A 25,484-nucleotide genomic window follows, 5' to 3' on the forward strand; every position below is an offset into this window, starting at 1 on the left:
GAATTAACCAGACGCAACTACAAAATAGGTAACTTTTGCCCACATCAGAAGTGGGCAGGAGAAGATGTAGCAAAGGACATATTAGGGCACAACAAAGAACCAGATGGATGTGTCCACTGAGGGATGCACAGATGGGATATTGGGTAATTAGATTGCTACCTTGGAACACATCCATGGTCAAAATTGTACACAGTTACAGCTGGTAAAGTGTACCATGCAAAGATCTTCCTTATATCAGTCTTAGTGCTGCTCTAGATGCTCATCACCTCTATAACATGGCTACAAAAGGCAATAAGAAAAGACACCAAAAAAATAAAAAAAACATGCTGGGCAATTAGGAAGAGGAGCTAGTAGCATGATGGAAAGGAAGGCATAACTTTCCTGCAGATTACAGACCAATAAAGGTCTTAGGAAGTAGGCAAAATGTGAGAAACCAGGAAACAGAGGATCAACTTTTTTTCTGTTTCATTCACAGAGATTCAACTTCCTTTTATGCACCACTGTTATGTTACTGGTGCAAGTCTTTCTTATTTCTAGCAATGCTCTGAGAGCTTTGTTTCAGTTGGAAGACAAGATATTTATTTATTCTTTTCAAATCTCAGAAGTGTAAAATGGAAGGAAATTGTTTTCTTGTCAACACTCATATTGGCTCTCAAAATGGTTTTATCAGTTTAGCTTCTGCATGCCAATGCAAACTAATGCATGTATCATAGGTTTACACAATAATAAGAGGAATAATCCCAAAGAAAGCTGCCTGGTTTGCTTATATTAACATAAAAATATATTAGGTCAATACAATTCTATTTGGAGTGTATGAATTGCTACAGAAACAGCTAATTAAAATCAAGATGATTTTAATCAACCAATGTTGATTAAAAACAGTTTCACTTCAGTCTTTTCTTTTGTGGACCACAAATCCTGTGAACTGAGGTCATTTCCAGATCAGAGATGTGGGAGGGGGAGTCAGAGGAAATGAAACTGAATATATGGGCAGGAGCACACAATAAGGGCGTTGTAGGTAAAGATGAGCAGCTTGAATTTGACATGGCAAGTGACAGGAAATCAATGGAGTGCTAATGTGTGGGAGGAAATGAGTATGACTTTAGCAGAAACATTCAGGACAGATGTGAGGGAGAGAGCAGAGGAACCATGGGGCCAGACAGGAGAAGATTACAGTAACCAAAGCAAAAAACATCTGAGACACTGACAGCAACCTATTTTGGGAGTTTCCTCTTTTCTCACTCAGAGACAAAAGTTGGGTGAACTGTTAGGTGTTATATGATCTCTAGGCCTCTAACAGCTCCAGAACTAATTTTTTCTTACAATGTATTGTAATTGTGCCATGAGTTCCAAACAGAGAACATCATGCAAGGCTGTATCTCCCTTGTTCCCTAATCTCATTCATCTGCACGGTTATCAACTGGAATATCATCCAAGACATAAACATTTTGAACACCCTACCCTCATTTAATTAATAGAAGTATCAGAAATCCCATTCTTCAATCCCTTGGCTGGGAAGCACTTGCTCAGGGCCAGCCACATATTTCACCAGCATTAGTGTTATGAGTGTTTTCCTCTCACTCTGAAAAAGCTTTCCATTAACCTAATGACCAATATTCCATAAGTCTGCATTTGGCAATCTCCCTGCACAATACCTCTAATGAAGCCTGAGCTCTGGCATGATCACCTGCAGGAGGAAATAAACATTTCTCCACCTTCTTTGTATGCTAAAAGAACTCTAGAAAAATGGGGATCCAGAACGAGATCCTTCAAATCTTGACAGAAGTGTCTTATTTTCAGAATAGTCATGGGTGAGATGCCTCATTCACCAAAAATTTGCAGAATGTTCTTTAAATTGGCATCTCTTATATAAAAGGTGAACCTGCTCCCTTTCTGAGAGCAGCATCTTCTTCCATAGCCCCCTCAGACTGATGTGGCACAATACCACATTGTAAGGGTGCAACCAGTAACTTGTGTGACATATTTAACAAAAAACAGGGCAAAGAAACATGGAAAGGTTAAGCCACCAGTGGCACATGGCTTTGTTCCACAGGCAGCAGCATTTCTCCCCAATTGCACAGCAAATTTGCTTGTTCAGGACTGCCTTCCTCACAATTCATCAATACTTTGTCCCCACAAGCAGGGCAAGTGATTTATCTGCTGGCATATATTTAGAATTGTCTCGCCTAAACATGAAAAGTATTGTAATGCTCAACAAACAATGTCTTCTTTGCATAATTTAAGAAATCCTTTACTGCTTTTTTTTATCCATCCAGGAAAAATATGGGTTTTATCCCTACAGATACGGAGCATATCAACTAAATTAATATATCACTGGGGGTTTTTGTGTCTCGAAATTGAGTAAGAGGACAGAAGTTGAGCAGAATGTTTTTACCATTAGCTTTCTGTAATATACATAAAATTGCCACTGAAAAAAAAAAACTTGGTTGATTAACAGAGAAAAAAAAATATTATTTAACTCCAATAAATCTATCAAACTTTCATTCCATACGTACCTTTTATTTTTTGAGATATTAAGGCAGAGGGGATTGAAAAATATGCAGTTCTGAAGTATGCAGTAACATACTAAATAAAATTTTGAATCAATTCGCTCAGCCAATCATCACTCCATGTTTTGAACCTTTTCATCCTACTAAGGTTTTATTAATGGATTAAAGAGTTGTAAATTTTCACAGACATTCAATATTTGACTGTAAAAAACAGACTGAGTATAAAAGAGAATACAGCTTTTCACTCTTCCACTATGATCACAAAAACCTAGGCCACCTTATGATTTTTTGGAACTACTTTAGATAATCTCCTAAGTATCAGAAGAGACTACAGACTCATCTAGAAGAGCTGAAGATGGTAGATTCAGGGCACTGTAATTCATTAGATGGCACTTATCTTTAAATAAACCTAAAGTCCAGGTTCATTTGGGCTGAAGAAGATGGATAACAGGTTGCAAGGCTGTGTTCACAACCCAGACCCCTGACAGATACCACTGAGTCTGCCTGATTTTGGGAAAGATTAGGCTAATAAAATCTATAGGCATATGTAAGAGTAGACACTGACCCCAGAGGACTGATGATGAGTTTCTTTCTTCTGAGACTCTCAAATGTAAAAAGCAATTTTTATCAGTTCTGAGGGGCTGAGAAGTCAGAATTAATTATGTTATACCATAAGACTTGTTTCTCACCTAAGGAGTGTGTTCAAGAAGGTCATAAACAGGAGATTAAAAGGTATTAAGGGAGGTGCCAGTGCTAATAAACACATGCAGTATGTAGGGACAACAGCCTAAAAGTCTCTTTGGTTATGGTGAAAACAGTGAAGAGAGAAATATAATTAGCTTCTATCAAAAGAAAGAGTTTTTCTGATCCTTTAAAAGGAGTATACGTTGCTAGAAGAATAATTTCCAGTGGGCAAAATTGCGTAGAGATCTTTCTCTGAAGGGCAATAGGTCTCTGTGTTGTCATGAAGTGACCAAAATGGTCTATACAGTTGGATCAACAGTTCTCAGAAGACACAATTTTTACTCCAGTAGGTGAATATCAAAGGCTTCCTGTTGTTCCTGATGATTTTGTGTCATGACAGGAACTCAGCATTGAGTTATTCTTACAAACACACTTCTGAACCTCTTCAGGACCAATACAGCCACAGCTGCACAAGCAAATAAAACATCTCAGGGTCCCTTTTCTGTCCTTTAGAAGGAATGGCATGCTCTTGAGAGCAAACTTGTGCCCTCATAGCCATGAGCTACCCCAGACCAGGTGGTTTTATCCATACTGTTTTCTACAAACACCCCCTGGCCCTTACTATAACCTCAGCCACAACTGAGTGCTATTTTGGAGGATATGGGCTGTCATGCAAACTGTGCAAAGGTGTGTGCATCAGCCAGACACTGGATTGTAAGAGAATGTAGCCAAATTCTACATCATGGCCCTTTACAGTATCCCTCTACAGATGGAGCCTGTGGGACCACTAAGTCATGAAAGTTAAAAAGCAAGGAAGAAACAAGAGACATTTATTTGAAGACTTTGGATTAAATTATCTTCCTTGAACTCCCTATGCACTGTATTGCACCAAAGGAAAACTACTCAGACATTAATGAGAAAAAAAGGCCTTCCAAACACAGAGTCCTTGCCCTCTGTGTTGCCCTGCTGGTGTCTGAAGAAATCCTCAGAGGTTCCCAATTAAGTTCAAGAGAAGACACTGAAGATCTTTTCTTTTATCTGAGCAAGTGAAAGATATGGAGTTAGTGGAATCTCCAGAATAAAGAATCATTAAAGAAGATAATTGCTTTCTGAAAGCAATTATCTTCTTGACAATAAGGATTCTTCCTGACACATGCCCTCAACACATGTGATGGGAAGTGCAAGCAAGAAGACCTTGTCACAAAAGAGCCATGTGGGATAAGGGACTAAATTGTTCTGAGGCAGAGAACTAAAAGGCTATTGGAAGCCACATGGCTTAACTCAAACTGAAAATCTCCTCTTTTCCCTGTTTGCCAAGAGGAAAGTTTTTGGCAACAAAAAAAGTCTAGGAAAACAAAGAAAATTGCTAAGTAACCAATGAACAAACTAACAAGCAAAATGACAGAAAAATGATCACAAGGCCAAAAGCATTGCAGCCTGTGATGAGAGCAGAGCTACATCTGAAGCCAAAGGCAGTTGAAGCAAACCAAGAAAGAAGAAGCTCACACCACTCTTCACAATCTCAGTGCAGAGCACAAAATAGAAATAGGGCATGGATATGCTGTGTAGGCAATCCAAAGGCAGATAGCAATCTGGTTTGGGAGCAGAAGGCACTTTATCATCCCCCAGTAGATACACACATGGACCAATGCTGAATGGAGCAAGATGGTGTTTTAATATGATATAAAAAGACTGAGTTCTCCCTGTCAGTGTAAAACAGAATGCAACCTTAAATATGGCCTCACAGTGGCTCCACCATAATTGCTTGTTCCCTGCTGTGTTCCCCATACAGCAGACCTAGTACTGACATCTGGTACTAATTTAGGGTTCATCTGTTCTACAAAAACAAATATATTGTGGGGCCTCCTTGCAGCAGGCTTGCCCCTCAACTTGGTTAAACCACGTTCCATCTTGTAAAGTAGATGTGACATAACTGTTTGCATTTTGGCCCTGAACCACGCTACAGATGTTGCAATGTTCAAGAGCCTGAAGTGGCTTAAACTGCAACGCTTGGGATCTTCTAGGAAGCAGCAGCAATTCCAGCTCCTTTAAGAGAGTGGCATTAACCCTCTCCCTCCACTCCATAAGAATACTTCCATGCTGTTAAATACACAGATCTGCACAAATCTGACACGAGGCAGTTTAATTTTGACCATGTTTTAAGATGCTCAGGTCAGAAAATATTGTGGGAAGTTTGTCTGACCCTGCACATAAACACATTTGCTATTTATGTGTGAAAGGTTGTGCACTGCACTCTCAGGGAGAGAAACAAATTCATTTGGACTTAAACACGACAGAAATTACTTTTGAGGCTAAATGAAGGGCTGTGTGAGATACACAAAACTTCACAGAAAGTACCTGAGGGGCCCCCACCTGCCTTCGCAAAGGATTTATCCCAAATGCCTTTCTGAGCACCTGAATGTTAATTAACATTTCATTCTTGAACATTCCAATGTGTACATCCCCACTTACTGCTCCAGGGACTGCATGCTGACAAGGCTGCTCCAGTTCCAGTTATTGCAGAAACTTCTCACGCTCCACATGCTGTTCATTCTCATGTGGCATTCTCTTTCACTTCTTTCGCTCCAGCTACTGTTTCTCTTGCCAAAAAAGATTAGCATAACCTTCAAGAAAATCTGGCAGAAGGTCACGGTCATTTCAGGGAGAAGTAAACAGAGTGAGAAAAGCATAGAATGGAATTACTAGAAGAGTGTAAGAACTCTTTGCCCACTATGTAGAGGCCATGCTGTCAAGCAAAAATATATTGGTATTTAAATCAGTTTAAACTTACGTAAACTCTGCTAGATAGCTGAGAAGTTGCATGGGTCTGGAATTCAGCACTGCATTAGGCCTTAAAAATATTCAAAACCTACAGTCTTTTACTCAATACAGATTGTTTTTCTATTAGTCGGGGTGTGAGCAGCAGAAGAAATAATTTGCAAATATTTGGAATGTTTCTGTTTGTCATTTTTAAATCAATATATATATCTTGCTATTCTCCATAGGGTTTTTCTCCCCCTCTTATGTAATTGGTAAAGCAGATTTTTATTTTTCCTCTAAGAAAAAGAGAAGTTGATCATATCAGTCCGGGACTTTTTCCAAAAAACCTGGAGGCAGTGAGGTTTCCATACACCAGGGCCAAAATACAGATGTTTGGCCTAAAATTGGTTTTATTATTTTTATTTTGGATTTTGGAAAAACAAGCACACAAGTCTCCGCAAAAGAACACAAGTCCCCACAAAATAACACAAGTACATGTGTTCTCTCTATTACTCTGGAAGAAAATGTAGCAACCAAAAGGAACAAAATGAGCAGGCCTGCTTTCTCTAAGCAGTTCTTTCAGACATGGAAAAACCAAGCAGGCAGAAAACAAGTGTAATGAAGGGACTGTGACCCCACAAGAATGCCCATTTTTTCCAAATGAACCAAACAGTCTAATAAAGGATATTACCTTGCCCATAAATCTTGCTTCTCAGAACATAAAGGCGTAATGATTTCAAAATGCTCCCACAACAAGGAGTAGAACCAAGCCATGGAGCAGCCAGGGCGACAAACAGGCAGAGACCAAAGGCAGAGTTCAAGCAGTAGCTCATGGTGAGAGGAAAGGGCTGGATATATGGCCCACTAAAACCCTCCTGTTTGGAAGTTTCATGAACAATTACAGGAATGCACTTCTGGTTTTCACACACACTGCCTGAGGTGTGTGCTCTTCCTCTGGTGTTTGAACTTGGCTGACAACTCTTGACACATGGTGGGATTGACTTGAACAATGAATAAAAGCTAGCTGAAACAGACACTGTGAAATATAAATAGAGGAGTCAGCAGCAGAGTTTCCATCAGAATTTGCAGAACAGTGTTTATAAGTTTTGCTGTATACATGTGGTTTTGCTATAGCAACAAAGATGAATAGTCATCATTTTCTGTGACCAACACCAAATCTAGTATTATCTGTATCCTTCCTTATGAATAGAAATGATTTCACCTCTACATGAGGTTCACTGTGGTAGCCAAAATGGGGAAGGAATTTGTGATACTGAAGTTCACATACTGAGCACATGTGGGATTCCCCAGTGGATCAGCTCAGTCAGTATCACAGCAAATCCTCCAGTTTCCCAATGACAAGTAACTGACACAAGTGAGAAACTAGAAATATTGGTCTGTTTTCACTCTACATTTTGAGAGTCTCTAAAGTCTATTGCTCCCAGCTGGAAGAATCAAATAACTACCTGATAGTGTGTGAGGCATCAGAAAATAACAGCCTGTAAGAACTAATCTATTCGTTTAGCAGAAGGAAATTCAGAGAGCTGATGTTCAGCTCAAACTAGAGTACACAAAAGTGCCCCAGAAATATCTTGGGCATGTGCCTAAGATGTATTTCACAACAGGATGATTTCTCCCATCCAACAGGAAGCACTAAAGGCAATTAAAGAGCTTTGAAAACATGATTATTTATTTATTCCAGGTGATTTTTCAGCCACTAAAAACATTAATCAACCAGGCAGCTGAGGAAAGGATAAAAAAGCTACCTTAGCTGATACTTTAAAAACCTTAAACCTCTTTTTTTCAAGAAAAATTAAAAAGCAGACAGAACACAATGGAGTTCAATAATAGGGGTGGTAGGTGAAGAGAAGATTTTGGTTCAATAAAACAGCAGGGCAGCCTCTATAGAAATAAAAGATTGCATGTTATTATGGCTTTAATTTCAGCAAAATAGGTACCAGGGCTCTGGTTGACAGATGAAGTAGTCAGGAAGACTTAATCTACTCAAACTACATGAAAGGAGAGAATCATGATGACAGAACAAGACATACATGTCCAAGCACATAGGCCAAATAACAACATCATTTTTTATGACAAAACAAAAAGCAAATGAGTATGCTGAGAGGTAATATGAGCACTATTGTGTGGAGTCTGGAGAGTCAATAAGGGTAGTTGGAAATGGTCATGTAGGAGAAAAGAAATTATGTGATTAATAATAGAGAAACCTGATGGGGTAAGTCCAATGGATTTTGGAGGATTGTATTTCATGTCTAATGTGTTCCATAAAAGCTACAGTGGAAAATCAGATAAGGTGGTGGTGATATTTTGCATCCAATGTCCTGCTATATGATTAGAAAGTCAGAGATGACTGAGTGGGCTCCACAGTGTTTGTGGTTAAAGTACTAATTGGCTAAACAAACAAAATCAAACTAGAAGGTCTCTTCAACAGCTTACCACATTTCACAAAAGTAGAGGAACTTCCCCTCAAAAAATCGGGTTGTTAAGAGCAGAAAGGAAAATTCTGTTACCTAAAGTGACTTTCATCCTGCAGATCCTTTTCTCACTCTACACAGCCAGTGCAGACTTCAGAAATTTCTAGAAGTAATGGATTTTTTTCCTAACACAGAAACCCTGCATGGGATATCAAGTAACTCAGTAATGTCCATTATCAATTACTCACCATAATGGACCTCATTATGATAAATAAGGAACAGTTAATGGCTTTTACAAAAATTGAAAAATTGAAAAATTGCCCAATGAAATGAAGTTTGATTTATTTAATGCAAACAGGATATGTCACCAACCTGAAATATCTCTTGTTGGATCTTTTAAAACCTGCAGGTTTTTGAAACTGAAAGGAACAGTTGAGTTTAGAGTTGGGAAAATCCATTTAAATGAAAAAGTGTTAAAACAACTGGGAATTTTTCAGGAGCATCTTGCTGAATGCCCAAGAAGCCAAGATCCTTCAGATTAAAAAAATATACTTGAGTGAAGATCCTCTTAGTGAAAGCAAGCACATAAATTTTGTATTTACACCAATATTTACACACAAGTACATAGTACATGTATGTGCATGTATGCATGGAGAGGGAATTAAAAATAACAATGAAATTAATATAAAATACAAATAGAAGTAAGTGTGTAATGGGGTTAGTAACTCAAATGAATAAGTTTTACTAAATCAACAAATTTTTAATGATGAGGCAATTAGAATTATTCCAGAATCTGAATAATAAACTCAGTGAATTAATTATAAGTTAATAGCTAGGTTCAGACAGTGGGATGGTGAAGTGGGATCAAGGAAAAGCAGGAATGTATTTCAGTGGAATTTGGAAGGAAACAAGCTCTGTAGCTACTTCTGAATGTATTATGATAGATCAAATATTTAGCCATGCATAACAAAGGAGGATGTGAGGTAGTCTCTGTGACAAATAAACATTAACAAACTCAGATATTTTAGGTTCAAGAGTTTTACATCAACCAGCTGAGGAGACCTTTAAACCATTAGTATAATTTTCTGGCAAACATTAAATGGCAATAAATACAAAAATTAAAGAAGACTGGAAAACTGACAGCATTGTCATTGAAAGAATCTTGTTGTTAATCTGCATTATTCTGAGAAAAAAAAAAAAAGAAATTTACTAAAGCAAAATACTGACAATTTTAAAGGTTATCTCAGAATCAAAATGTGAACTTCAGACATCTGAATAGTGAAACTATTAAAAGTATCAATGATAAAATTATTAAAAGTATGAATAACCTGGCCTTAGAAGATAAAATCAAATGAAAATGAAAAATAAAATCACCAGAAAGAATCTCATTGATTGTTATAAAGATAAACAAAATAGACATATAACCCTTACAAAGGTGCTGATGAAAATAGGTGCTTCATTAAAATAAATATCTGAAATTCACATCTTAGTATTATATAGCAAAGACAGTTAGTTTGAATTTGAAACAATAAACTGAGACTCAGAATGAAGTACCAACTCCAATAATTACATAGTAAAAGCATAGATATTTTTCCATAGCCAATCCAATAAGATGTTCTGTTTCTTTCCACCCTTGCCTCTTAGAAAATGTAAGGGCAAATTTCAATAATCTAAGCAACATCTACCTGGAAAAGCAGATAAAAACTGGTAGTAAAGCAGATCAACCAACAGGGCTTGTGGACAGAGTAACATGTATGAATCTAAATCAGTGTTCTGTTGTGGCACTTAAAGCAAATACGCCATTTATCCTTGCTTACTAGGCATCAGTTCAGATTGTGAAGCCAACCTACCAGTACAGAACAACTGCTGATGAGGTGACTGCATTATTGTGAGGTCTCCCAGGTTGTACCAAAGAAACACACAGTAACACAATGCCCTGGTGCTGCTGATATCTAAAACCCTGCATCAATTCTCATACAATATAAAATGAAAAAATTTGTCCATGTCTTTATGTGGCTATTGTACATTAGCTCTCATAACTGTGCAACTGGACTTCCTTTATCCAGCTTTTCTGCTGCCTCAACATCCCATCTTTTTCACCTGATCTTGATATTTTTGTCCCTGTACTCAGACTCTTAATCATCCTCTCTTCTATCACATTTTAAAATGCTCCTATCACATTCTCCTATCACATTTTAAAATGCTGTTTTCCCCAGTGCCAAGGGGAAGTTCCTCAGATGAACCTCCTAGATGTCCTCTAAGCCTCCAAAGACACAGCACCTCTCAGCCTGCACTTGGAGAGGCTCAAAAATTCCTCCCACAGCAGGATTCCCCAGCAGAATCACCATGGCTGGTTGTACAACAGCTTCTGGGTCTGAGAGAATTGTGATTCCTTGAGAGCAGGAAGGGCTGGAGAAACTGTGTAAACAGTAGCCCGTATGACACTTTTGGTCCTCTTCCAAAATCCTGCTCCCTTGGCCACTATGTATGGGCCAGCTGCAGGAGACACCAGAGAAGAAACATCAGCTGAATCCTGATATGGATCAAATAACAGAACATTATGGGGTTGGAATAGACCATAAAGATCCCCCAGTCCCAAACCCTGCTGCCATGGGCAGGGTTATCTCCTGCTAGACCAGGCTGTCAAGGCCTCACCCAGCCTGACCTGGAGCACTGCCAGGGTTGGGGACAGCCACAACCCGGGCCTGGGCAACCCATTCCAGTGCCTAGCCATCGTCATAGTAAAGAATTTCTTCCAAATCTCTAACTTGAATTTCCCCTCTTGCAATTTTTACCCATTGCTCCTTGTCCTATCACTACAGTTCCTAGCAAAGAGTCCCTCTCTGACTTCCCAGTAGTCCCACTTAAGACACCAGAATGTTGCTGTGAGGCCTCCATGCAACCCTCTCTTCTCCAATCTGAACAGAACCAATTTTCTTAGCTTGTCTTAGAGGAAAACTGCTCTAGTCCCCTTATAAACTTGATGGTCCTCCTTTGGAATTGCTCCAACATTCCATGTCCTCCTTTTGTTGGGAAGACCTGAACAGTGCCCAGTACTCCAGGTGGGGTCTCACTCTATCCTAGTACTCAGAAACACCCTTCTGCTTCCAAACTGGCCCAGGGAAGTGATGCATGTCAGCAGGATTTACACAGCAGGGCATCTGCTGGGGCCTTTCCAGTCCTCTCAACAACTGCGGTGTGTAAGAACTGCCACACTGGCTTTTTTAGGGTTTTACTCCTCAGTGGACCAAGATATCTTACTAAGGAATATCTGAGTGGTGGCCATATTTGCTACCCTTTTTTATTTCCTATTCATTCCCAGCCGCCCCCCAATCTCTCTCTTTCTTCATCATCTGGCAACTTATGGGTCATGTTTGCCCTCTCAGGGAATAAAAATTTGTTGTTTGAACACTTTTGCTGACACATTTCTGTTCAGCTGCAGGTGTTCCTCCCACTCAGATTTTTGGCTGTCGCTTACAGCTACATGCCTGGTCCATGGGCTGTTGAATAGTGGTCCCTTTCTGACTTTGCAGGGGAATAGGCATGCAGAGAACTTGGCTCCTGAATGCTCTGTGAGTGGGAGGATGGAGTTGGTTGCTGGGACTGAGGAGGTCCAGCTGTGAGGACCTTTAGGCAGGGTATGCAAGCCATGGGGTGTTAATGGCCCATCATTAGACTGCAAGGGCGTAGCTGCTCTAGGAATAGGTGCTTCAGCCAAAAGCATAAACACAGGATGGATTAATCATTTCACTAAAGTAGCAAAAAAAATTTGAAAAAGGGAAGAGAAGTAGGGAAGCTCTTGTTCCTGTAGGGGTAAAGGGCTTCCTATTTGAAGGTACCTTTCTGACCCACATTGTCTAAGACACCTGTGCTGACCCATCTGATTATTCAAAGTCATGCAAAACCAATACTGGCTTTATCCAGCTCCTCTTCCCTCACACCCCTTCATCCCTTGCCATCTGCCAGTGAAATGAAGAGGAAGCAATGCCCCTCCTCTCCTCTCTTGTTTTCTTATTTCTTGCTTTCTGACATTTTTAATCCATCTTGTCAAAGAGCCAAAATATCTAGAATTTATCCTATCATTCATTAATAACTTTGCCTCATCAGTGGAGCAAAGAAAAAAGTGTTTAGCATTCAAAAACACAGTTAAAAGTACCATTGTAGTATAGTCATACAGGTCTACTTGAAAAAGAACAAATATCTTCAATTTTGGCACAGTTTTGAAGTATTTGACTTTTCAACTATAACACACTTGCAACATTTTTAATGTAATTTCCTGAAATTTATCTTGTAAACTAGAAGTGTGACCTGAAGTAGTCTATTGGTCCTCGTCTGAATCACAACTTTTAGAATCACAACACAGGCATTTACAACCTGAGCTAATGCAATAAACAGCAGGAGAAGAAACTGAGAGAGTTGGAAATGACCTTTAAAAATAATCTAGTTCATTTCCACTAGGGACATCTTTCACTATCAATTTGCTCAAAGCCTCATTCAACCTGACCTTCAACACTTCCAATGATGGGCCACCCACAACTCCTCTGGGCAACCTGTTCCAGAGTCTCATTACTGTAATTGTAAAAAATTCCTTATGTCCAAGTTAAATCTATCACTTTATAACCACTGCCCCTTGTACTGCTTCTAATACCTTGGTAAAAAGTCTGATTTGCTAAAGCAAATTGCTTAAAGCTACGTTCACTAGGGAGGTTCAGCCTTAGGCTCCACTCTTTCTTTCTCCACTCAACCTTCTCCATGACATTTTGGGAGCAAGAGTAAGATTATGGTGAGTACTATAGGTAGTGAATATAATTGCAGAACAACTGTACTTATCTGTGCAATGCAGACACAGCCAGTCATTGCAAGCCAGCATGGAAAACAGTAAAATTTTGCATGGTGTGGATGTTCTTCATGCAGTGTCCTGAAAACAGTGAAAACAGGTATTTCCTCAATGAGATTGAAGATGTTTCAAACAGTATAAATTGCCCATCCACTGTCTGAGCAAACTAAGCATGCCTTAGACACAGGGAATATTCATAAAATGTGTGGGGAAGTTTGTTAACAAAACTCTGCTGAGGATGTGTAAATTAAGACTATTCAAATAATTATAAGTTATCCAAAACTGAACAAATTTTCAAGGGCAAGTAAATGATCTATCCCTAAAACTCAAACCATCCTTCTCTCACACAGCAATTCCCTGTTCCAAAGTCTATACTCATGATCATCATTGTCATGGCAACAAGTGTAAGATGATGCGTATAACTTATCATCCATGAAACTAAAACTTAAAATGAACAAAACCAGCTCTGGTCAGACAAGGAGATTTCAACTCCAGCAGTTTAATTCTAGCAAAGTTAATAGCTATTTTTTAAAAAATCACCTTATAATGGAAAATGTCAGAATTTTCTTGCATACAATGCTGCTATCATGTCAAAAGAGCTTCAGCTATCTGTATAAATTTCTGCAGCATGCAGCTAAGTGACAATTTCTTTCATGCTGTACAAAACACTAATAATTTTGTTCAATTTTTCAAATCACAGTGTAGAGCATTGTATTATTTGATATTTATTTCTTCTTACTGTTTGTAGCACCTTGGGTACAAATTTGGGTCAAAGAGAATCGCTGGCTCCAAAAGGACAGATTGCGTTTGCAGATTCTGTGATGAAAAAGAGTAATAGAGGTGAAAGGCAAGGTGAAATCAAAATGGAAAGAAAAAAAAATTGAATTAGAATGAATTTATATGCCTCAAAGACATCATAGCAGATGAAAATATGAGAGAGAAGAAAGGAAGATAACTTAGTCTGGAGTATTTACAATTTCTTTTTGAACTTATCAAACAACTTCATTAAAAAAAAAAAAAAAAGTGGATTAGTTCATACCAGCACATTTACATCCAGGATTGTTTTCATCCATTTGAATCTGTTCAAAGATGTGTTTAAAAGAGCCAATGGTCTCTTCATACATTCTCAAGTCCTACATGTAATTGCAGTCTCCGACTCCAAACCTGTGTATTTGTCTGAGTCAAAGGTGTCTTCCAGCATATAATTCCTGTTATAAAGTTTCTCCTTTTTTTTGAAAATAAATCAAAACAAATAACAGAGAGGAACTTGCAACTGAATCACCCCACTTGAACAAGTCTAAATTAACAGTAACTAAAAGGAACTCATAAAATTGTGAAAATAAGGCCATTACTCAACTGATAAAAAGATAATTGTGTCCTCTTATTTTTCCATAAGTTGAAGTGGAGTAAATCTTTGGCCATTTTTTTTAACTGACTGAAGAGATTTCTTTGAGAGAGAGAAGTTACACAGTAATTTTCCCTTGGGATATGTAAGCTTGAAAATTGATATAATTTCATTTTCAAATAGAGGAAGAAGGGATGAGAGTTTTTTCCCACTTATTACCTTGACAGTTTTGTCTTTGTGAGCTTACAAATCAACTTAATTATGAAGTAGCATTTTGTTATTACCAAATTAAACAACTAATAAATGAAAAGGACTCCTTTTTATGCTATCAATCAAGACTGTCAGCTGAGCAAACCTAAATAATCAGAATTAGCATCCTAAATAATTACAAATAAGTCACATATCTAAAAAAAAAATTCTAAGTCACTTCAGGAAATAAAGTCACATCACTCTTATAAATACCAGCATGAGAAGTTTCACAGCCTAAGTCCACCATAGCAAAAATATTTGACTAAAGAAGCCTTGAGTCATTAGTTCAGATTTCAGGGAGTGCATGACAATTATTTTGAAACCTGAAGCAATACAATAATAGATTGCTAATCTGAAGTCAGATTTCATACTTTCCCTTTAGTGTCTTAAAGATAGGTATTACCTTAAATATGCATTATATATATGGGTGTTTAGAGCTTAAGAAATTATCAATCATCACAAAAAAAACCCAGTATAACAGATATACATTGCAAGGGAAAAAACCCTGAACTTCATGTCAAACCTCAAGCAGGATTTCTTGTTTAATTTTTATTTCTAGTTTCAGTCACTGAATAATCAATTCAAAGACAGGAATCAGTTTAGTAAATATAGAATATATCTAAACTAGAAATATTCTCCTAGAATATACTCCTTGAAGTACAGAACTGGCTATATTATGAAGGCCTAAAACACATGCAGAAAGTAATCAAGACTGGCTTGAACCTCATATGGTAACGGTATTTTCAGGTAAATGGTATTTCAGTTCAGAATTTTCAGTTAATTAAAATTAGCATTTATTTGAAGGTTTTTAAGTAAAAAAAAAATTAATTTATAATTAATTACCATTTATTTGAAGGTTTTTAAGTTAAAAATATGATAATATCCAGTCTTGTCTATGTATTCAGATACAGATAAAAATGGGCAATTTTGACAATAAGCTTGATTAAAACTAGGTTTTAGAAACATAATATACATGATCTAACATTACTGTTAAGAAATTGGAAACAAAGGAATGCACCTGTCTCCTAAGCAGTATTTTTCAAGCTATATGATGGTTCTGTAACAACAGAGAATACTGGCAGAAATATTTTTCAAGGTATCTGTGTAAATCTCACCAGTGTCAAGTGAAATGTACAGATAAGGGTACTGGCAATGAAATTATTCATATACACTCTTTCTTGTATCAGTGATACAACCAGAACTAATATCAGAGCTAGACTAAAATGTATTCTCAAGGGCTTTAGGAAATAGAAGGCAGTTTAATGTCTGTTGCTTGAGAGAACAAGTGAAACCCTCTCATTTATCTGTCTCTACAATCCACTGCGCAAGTAATTTTGCAAAAGATGCTACAGAGACAGGATTGAAAAATCAGTGCAGTGCATTGGTGTGCTGGTTTCGAGTGGAGTAGAGTTATTTTTCTTCACAGCGGTTGGTATTTTGGATTTGTGCTGAACACTGGCTTGATAGTATGGAGATGTTTTTGTTATTGCAGAGCAGGGTTTGCACAGAGCCAAGGCCTTTGGTGCTTTTCATGAGGCTGGTGAGGAACTGGGGGGAGCACAGGAGATTGGGAGGAGACAGAGACAGCCCAGGTGACCCAAAATGACCAAAGGAATATCACAGACCATATGGCATCATGCTCAGTGGATAAAGTGGAGGGAAGAGGGAGGAAGGAGGGATGTTTGGAGCGATGGTGTTTGCCCTCCCAAGTCACCATCACATGTGATGGGGTCCTGCTCTCCTGGAGATGGCTCAACTCCTGCCTGCCCATGGAGAAGATGACTTAATTCTTTACTTGTGTGCACAGCTTTTGCTTTCCCTGTTAGACTGTCTATATCTCCACCCATGAGGTTTCCAGCTTTCACCCTTCCAATTGTCTCCCTGATCCCACTGGTGAGGGAGTGAGCAAGGGTGGGGCTTGGCTGCTGGCTGGGGTTAAACCATGACAATAGGGAATGATTCCAGGTTGATTTTTATGGAAACTAAGGGCAAAATGCTAATCTCCCTGACATCAGCAATAAATGTGTATTTGATCTCAAAGAACCTTCACCTTTAGCTGAAGCCTTCGTCCCCTGCAGCATGACTACAATAATGAGTGGCAAAAATGTGCATCTCACTTCTGTCTGCATCCAACAGGAGACACCAAAACAGTGCAGATAAAATTGTACCCCAGGTGAAGGGATAAATTTCTCCTTAATTTCTAGTGAACTTCTCAATTAAGGTTGATTCTAATGGCTCTTTGTATTGTACTCAAGTTCTGGGCAAAGTTCTCACACACCAAATGAAATTTCTGAGTTCTTTAAGTTGCTGTAGAGATAATAAAGCATTCTTGTTGCTGCAGAAAATTCAGCAGCAGCTCAAGGCTGAGAGACTCATTATACAGTAATAAAACTCATGAGATGATTATTTAAATCTCCTAATATCCAAACTCTTGGAAATCTAGGAAAGAGCAAACCAAGTGCAGGTTTGACACTTGCTCAATTATGGCTTTTAAGTCATAGATTAGATCCAAGCATTCTAAAAAGGAATTATTAAACTTCAAATCTAAAAACTACAAAATTTACCTTAAAGTGTCATTTGAAATGGTCAGCTAAAATATACTACAATACTATGGTCCGAAAGAATAGGAGGAATACATTATGGAGATAATGTATTCCACACTTTTACAGTATTTTCTTTTTCAAATACAAAAAAACCCCAAGAAGCCTTAAAAACAAACCAAAAAATCATACTTTCAGGTTTTTGAGGTAGAGGTAATTTCTGAAGAATTTGCCAAGATGTTCTGCAGGTTTTTTGCTGGTTCTGCATTTTAGCAACAGAAGCAAAAATGATTCCTCAACAGTTTAGTGGAAAATCAATTATAAATTATGTGAGGTACCTCCAAAATTTTCCACAGGAATGGGAACATATCCATTCATTTTCTGTAAAACAAAATGGAAAAGTTTCCTGCAAATGTCTTCCATTTTTTCACCTCAATTTTAAACTAGGCTCAATTATTTCATTTGGGCTAAAGACATCTTTTAACGAGATGGTTTTGTTTGGTTTTCATGTCATGTTTTCCCATTTCACTGAGGTGGTAATTTTGCTTAAGTAATGCCCATAAAATCTATTATCTTCAGTCTTCCTGAAATAGATTATCCTTAGCAGTGAATACCACAGAGAGATTTTGGATATCTGGATAACACAGATTGTTTGAATACTTATTTAAAAAAAAGAAAAAAACCAACCAAATTTCATGTAATGTTTGTTAGGCTTTTGTTGTGTGATGAACAACAGAAAGAGGAAGGTGAGAATTTCGTATTTCAAATTGCCAGAGAAGTATAAAAGTCTGGAAATATGGAATAAATTTATGTGCCTTGTCTGCCTGAAGAAATAGTACTCATTCAGGTAATCTAAATATCTATTTTATGAACATTCATAGCCCTCTTCAAATAAATAAAAATCCAGTTCAGTTGTAATTGGAGTCCATTTAAGCAAACAACAACAAAAAAATTAAGTTACTTCCTGCTTAAAAATGAGCTTCCATTTTTTTAATTTATCAAAAAAAAAAAAAAAGAAACCAAGTTAAACAAAGAAACAAACAAAAAAACCTTATTATTAAAAGCCCTGGGTTGTTTTTTTTTTTCCACAGGAATGTAAAAGAACATTTTAAATACAAAACAGGTGAAAATTAGAGGGCTTCCTCCCCCTCCATTGATCAAACATAGATTTAGATTTTTTATGTCATGGACATGAAACAAGCAAGAATCCATGCAGTTCATATGCCAAATGACTTCGTATTTAGAAAATTAAGCATTTGCCTTGACAGGTCATTCACTTCAAGTGTCAAGAAAAGGAAGGAATTGCCCTGGTGTTTAAAATAATTGATTCAAAAGCAATTCTCCAAACCACAGGAAAATCAGCCTGCACTCTAGGCCATGAAGGCAGCATAATTTTCCAGGTGGTAGCCTACTCTTACAAGTCTACTCTTACAGCTTCAAGTTTTCAGGCACTGAAGAGTATCAATTGTCACCATCTACCCACTGCCTCCACTAGCAAAAATTAACAGAATCCTTTGGTTCAGGTTTAATTTACTGCACCTATTCCTTGTCTGGTGTAAAAACTGTGCTTTTCAATGCCATTTCAAAGCTCATTGTTTTTTGAATACTTACACTTTGGGTGACTTCAGTAATATTCTTCCAACACATGTATCTAAATTCTTGTTTTGAAAAGAACAAAAGTCAGGGATCTGCCTTTCTTCAGAAATTAAAAAAAAAAAAAAAAAGAAAAAAAGAAGAAAGCAGCAGCTTTTATTAACTCCAGACAGAATAAAAACAACCCTTTTGCCTAGACGTCTCAAAATGATGCTATGCCTTAAAGTTCCTTCTCCAGATCATCTTTCATATTCCACCTTTTCTAAACTTGTTGTTAAATCCCTGATCCAGGCCCACATCATCTCATTTGGGATTCACTTTATCCAGCTGTGGTCTGCTAAAAATTTATCTGATCTAAACTACTTGTATTTGCTGTCTATATATAGTTAGGGTGTATACACTGATATGTTCAGAGACAAATTTATCCCAGCCCAGAACAGAGGTCTCAGATGGCAAAGGCACACACAGAGCCTGGATGTGAAGGTCTGGACTCAAGCCCAACCCAAAGGTTGTGCCTGGTTTCTGGGGCTGGGTAAACAGATTAGCATTGTTCATACTGATTAGAAAGAAGGCAAAAGGGATTAACAGGGAAAAGATTAAGTTTTCATTTATCCGTATCAGACTTGAGGTAATATCTGGAAATAGGTAGAGAGAGATAGTAACTAAAGTCAGTAAAGTGAAGCACATTTTAAAGTATATGCTTGGAGTGTGACCTTCACACTATTTAAGTCTAGCATTATTTTGCAAATTCTGTGTTTATTTTCATATAAAAATCATATGGAGATATTATAGTAAGTATGATCACTATCCAAAGGACAACTACTACAACACAGCTCTCTCCTCCCATTCTTTTCTATTGACATCCAATGCCCTTTTTAACACTTTAGAAAACAGATTCATGTGGCTTTCAGGAAAACAATGTTTTGGTTCTCTGCTAGGCAACAATATGCGTAGTTTCTCTCAATGGTTTTCTTTTAATTTAATCATTGTCACTGGCATGTCTCCTGTGTCCTACCACTGAAACTGCATCATTAAGCTGAAAAAGGTCAACCATAAAGTAAAATTTTAAACTGAATTAAGCACCATTCAGTTATATTAATCTATAAAAAAATGTGAGAGACATTCAGCACACTGAAGACCTATCTAACCTTTCTTTTATCTTTCCTCTTTACAAAACTCTCACAGACTGGTGTGTCCCAGAGGTCTTTGTTACATTTTCTGTGTCTATTGCACCTCTAATCCATTGTGCCTCTTTCAGTGGCCCTTGTTAAGTCTTAAAACCTTGAAATGACACAATATTTCAATAATAAGACATTTATTTTCCCTCCATCCAGAAGAAGATTGAGCCAGTGGGTTTTTGAGATGATCTATGCAAGACTGACTTCATGGAGAAATTTTTACCCATGTTGTCCCTGGGACAACACCAGGACTAGTAAGTGCAGAGTCATCTGCAAGTGTGTTAATCATCTACAGAGCACAATAAAAGTTTCTGAGACAGCAATTCATGAAGCAATAAAGATCTGTGCAGATCTAGTTTATCCAGCAGCCAACCATCTTCTACATGAGGAGCTCAGAAAGAAGTATTGGAGAGCCTTTTTAAATTCAGGCCTTAATTCAGACCTGTCTCTTTCTTTAATACTGAGCCTTGTTCTATATTGGAATATACAATATTGCATCCACAAGTGTTGGTACAGACAGTTGTAAGACCATGATCTGCTGGACCTCTTTAATCCAATCAGATCAGCATGAGTTATTTCTCAGAGAAAGAAAACTTTGGATCAGCCTTGGTACCTGAGGTTAATCACCCCAAAAACCTCCCCGAGACCATGAACTTTCCCCAGTAACCTTAGTACCAGTAGAAAATGTTCCTTTACCACCTTTGTTACGCAGGAAGATAGTTCCTGGAAATCTCAGAAATATTTGCTAAGCTTTACAGAATTAGTATGATGCTCTTCAAAAGTCCTGCTTTCAAATAAATGCAAAGCAATTTTTTTTTCCACTTCACTCTTCAGTGTATAAAGCTCCATGAACTGCAAGACAAAGTCTAATTCTAGAATAGCTTCATTACTAGAAGAATTTTAGTAAAATTACTTTATCAATATACTAAATTACAGTAGTATTGGTAATTTATTAAAGAATACACTAAAGTTTTTTCCCAGAAAATTGGAATTTGTAATGCTTTGTAGGGTGTTAATTCATGATTGTTCATGGACTTTGTATTGAACATACCTCTGTCTGAATTTATCCCCAGAAAAGCAAATGGGAAGGCTGAAAGCTTAAAGTTCATTCACTCTGTTATGCAGAGCATCTCCCCTGAAATCAAGAGAGTTTTGTTTAAGCACTGAGTTACTTATTTATTTCTTGAACTCAAGAATATATTTATTTTGTTTTCAAGTGGAAGGCATAGTACAGCTGACTTTTGGCCATTCTCCATAAGGCTAACACCATTTCAGCTTCTCAGCTTCTTGAAGTGAGGGAAAATCTAGCCTTCTGTTTATGTGACAGTGATAATTATTGCTTAATTAATTTATCAAACAATAACAGCAGACAGCCTCAAAAGAGGCAAATTCTAACACATCCCCAAATCATATACTCAGCATAATGCCCATCTGTGCAAATCCTATAGGATTACATCCTATCAATTTCTGCATGAAATGGAAACCAATCCAATGGTATTCTCTTGTCAAAATAGGTAGGCAGAGATGCTTCCAAGTAATTTTTTTTCCCCCAACACTTACATTTTCTTTTAATTCTTCCATCAGTTACAAGAACCAAACTGAAAATAATTTTGTTCTGAATCAGGCAGCAAAATCAGAGCTCCCAAGCTAATCTGCCTCCCGTTCCTAGTGCCCCTTTACCCATGTACTCAACTCTTGATATTTGGTTCACCAAGCAGCTCCTTTCTCTCTCTCTGATCCCATCACCTCAGACTTGTTACCTGAGGGCCACTATTTCCTCCAGGTAAGGAAAGGCTCCATCTTTTCCCCCACTTCCCCACCTCTTCTGACACCGCTCAAAATTGTTTTGATGGCAACTTTGATAAAAATTAAGTTCATACAAATAATTCAGCTCTTTGTGTCTGGCATAGCCAGACACAGGCTACTAGATGAATCCTCTAAAAAGACTTAAAATCATCACAGCAAAAACGAATTGTTCTTTAATCAGCTTCCAAGAAGCATTGTAGAACACTTCCAGCCATTAAAAGCACACATCTATGCCTAGATACAAGAACCACCATCCTAAGAGAGCTTTATACCATGTGAAATGGGACTTCTCCATAAAATATTTAATAAACCCTACAGAAGTAAAATAGCTGATAATGGACTTCATCTGAAAAGCTGTGAAAAGAGGATTTAGTCATTAGATTTCATTGCTTTGTGACTTCCAAAACAGATTATCCAAACAACATAGCTGATTTTTTCATTCATTTGCAAAAATAATTATTTCCATGACCACTGAGATGAATAGGTTTAAATTCTCATTGAAACTCCTGAAAGGTCTATGTGGATAAAGAACTACTGTAATTATAAGTACCTATATAGCATTTAAATATTGCCAATATTACTTATACCTTCATCCTTCGTGAATTATTATATGTAAAACCTCTCCCATATAATCTAGATATTGAAAAAAATCTTGTTCTATATACATACATTCTCTAAGGCAACTTCTCCTTGCTTTATTCATCCCAAAGAAAGAAATGTAATAAAATTCCAGCATTCTACATAATGGCGCTTCCATAAATCAGGCTGGATTTTACCCTAAAGTTAAAATGATGTAAGTCCCAGAAGAAAAAAAAATAATATAAAACATATCCATCAATCAATAATAAAAAATCTCCTTAGTTTCCAAAGTCTACCTTAGAAGTTATGGATATTATTTGGTTTCTCCTTATAAAGCTAGACATTTCTCTTAAACTGAATAAGAACTGTGAATTTCCTAAAAATACATATATAATATACCAGAAAAGGTTGAGGAAAAACTAAAATCCCTGTGAGCTGAAATTTAATAGATTGCAGTTTGTTGCTCCAAACTGTTTGTGGTCAAAAGCATTTTAAAAGCATAGTGTTACTACATGACGATTAAGTCAGGTTTTCTTTCCTTTGTTGGTTGTTTTTGGTTTTTTCCTTTTTGTTTTTTGGGTTTTCTTATGTGGATTTGTTTTGTTTTGTTTTGTTTTGTTGGAGGTGTTTCAGGGGCAGGGGTGTGGGGAGAGGGTTTTAAAATCTCTAGTGTAATGTTTTACCAGGAATTCTCACCTTTAGCAAGTCTTACATTAACCCAAATGCCAGATGTTAATTTCTCTAGGCTGTTTTTGTGTGCCTGCCTTTCCTGGAGCACCATGGCAGCCATAAGCCCAGTTTCAGGGGTTCTGAGCACCCAAAGCTCCAGTTAAATCAGGGGTGGCTGTGGATACTGGGTGGCCTTTAAAAACAAGTTATAAGGCGATGCTGCTGACATAGAGAGAGAAGCCCTGGAAGCTCCAAGCTCAGAGAACACCCATTGACTCATCTGGTATTTCCATACATGAAAGATTGGAAAACTGCTTTCTATTCTCAAACCTTACAAGGTTCCTGGACTACATTCAGCCTTATTATGAATTCTCTTAGTTTCCATCTCCCAAATACACTTACGCATTTTAAAGTAAATTAAAACTAACCTCTGTGGTTTTGTGCACTTATGTGCGTCCATACATAGACACACACATTCCTCTGTACTGTACTGTATTTTGAGGGAGCAAACAAATTCCTTCTGCTACTTAGAAACCAGCCCAAAAGAATGGAAACAAGACAAAAAAAGAGTTGATCTGTCACCTGGAGATGCAGCAAGACAATGACCTTAGAATTATTTACCAGCCACAATTCACCACTGTCATTTTTATGAGATTTTTGAACTTTGAAAATCTGAAAAAATGTCCTCTCTACCAGAACATCACCCTGGTTTTGACAAATTCCCAGTCTGTGAAGTTTTGTTGTTTCTGCAAAACCATACAGACTTAAAACTTAAGTTTAATGGTGCTTACACCAATTACTAGAAAAATACTGTTTCAGCCTGGGATTTCAAGAGCCCTGTGCACAGTTCTGCTAGCCACCAAAAAGGAAGGAAGGTGGAAGAAATAGGCCATGTGTTTCACCATGACAATCTCCAAATGTATTTAAAATGCCCCGAAAAAAACAAAACCAAAAAAAAAATACCAAAACAAAACAGCTCAACTTCTTTGCATTGTCAGAAAAGCACATGAGATTTAAGGGGTAAGTATGTGGATCTTATAACAGGTGTGAAAAATTGAGGTCCAAAAAGATGACAAAAAAATTAACACTTAATCTGCCAAATGCCAAAATTTCCCAACTGACTTTCAAGTGTAAAAAGGTATTGCTTCTCCTTCTTGTTAAAGTGAAAGCTAAGTCATACAACAAAGGAAGAGAGGATTTATACAGGTTTAGTTTAATGAAGGGATTTCTCCTCTAAATATAGACCTTACACAATGTTCTGAGTAATCCCTTGTAGACAGTGGCTGGTGGAGGTAATGCCTTCTAGAAGCTAATTTTGACCATTCTAGAACTTAATTTTGACCATTCTGCATAAGGCTAATGCTGTTTCAGCTTCTCAGCTTCTTGAAGAGGGAGAAAAACTGGCCTTCTATTTATGTGACAGTGATGATTATTGCTTAATTATTTAATGTATAAAATTAAAAATTAATGGCAGATAGCCTTAAAAGAGACAGATTCTAACACAACTCCAAATCATATACTCATCACAATACCCACCATCACAAATTATATCCTATCAATTTTTGTACAAAGTAGAAAACAAGCCTAACAGTATTCTCCTGGCAAAAAAGGTACAAAGGCCTTAAAATCACAGGTTCTAAAATTTCTTCTATCAAACTGCTTTGAAATGCTGAATTACACCTTCATGACAATATAAGGAACCAAGCAAATCACAAACAACAGCTGTCTGTCCAAAAATAAGTCAGTGTCTACTTCCTGGATATAAAACAAAAGCTTTTGAATTACAAAAGGGATGTCAGCAAAGTTTTTCCATCAGACAGGGAGCAGATCAGCTGTTCAAGATTTTTTCTGACCTCTTTGTCTACGGAATTCTTCCTCTTATCCAGCTTCTCTCCGAGGCTGTATGAATGAGAATTATACGTTCATTCAGTGGTAAAGAAAAATGACAGGAACATAGTGTCAGGAGGCTGGGCAGAGTGAGACTGCTGATTCAACAGCCCCCACTCATGTTGCATTGAAGGGACCATAAGATCACTCTGTCAGAAAAAAGTGCATGGCTTGATGGTGGGGTAACTCTTGGGTTTGGAACTTTCTGTTGCCTGCTTTTATAGGGACACAAGCAGTACCCATGGATTCTTCAAGATCTTGTCTTCTACAATTTTCCTTCCACTGATCCCCTCTTTCATTTCCTACCACAGGTTTCTCCATGCCTTTGTTTCTCATGACTCCAGGTTCTATAAATGCAGGATCTGATCCATCAGCTTCCTCCTCAAGGAACAAGCATGTGGATACATATATATTT

Source organism: Melozone crissalis, unplaced genomic scaffold, assembly GCF_028551555.1.
Source record: "Melozone crissalis strain CALT ecotype California unplaced genomic scaffold, PUWL_Pcris_2 ptg000033l_1, whole genome shotgun sequence".
NCBI lineage: Eukaryota > Metazoa > Chordata > Aves > Passeriformes > Passerellidae > Melozone > Melozone crissalis.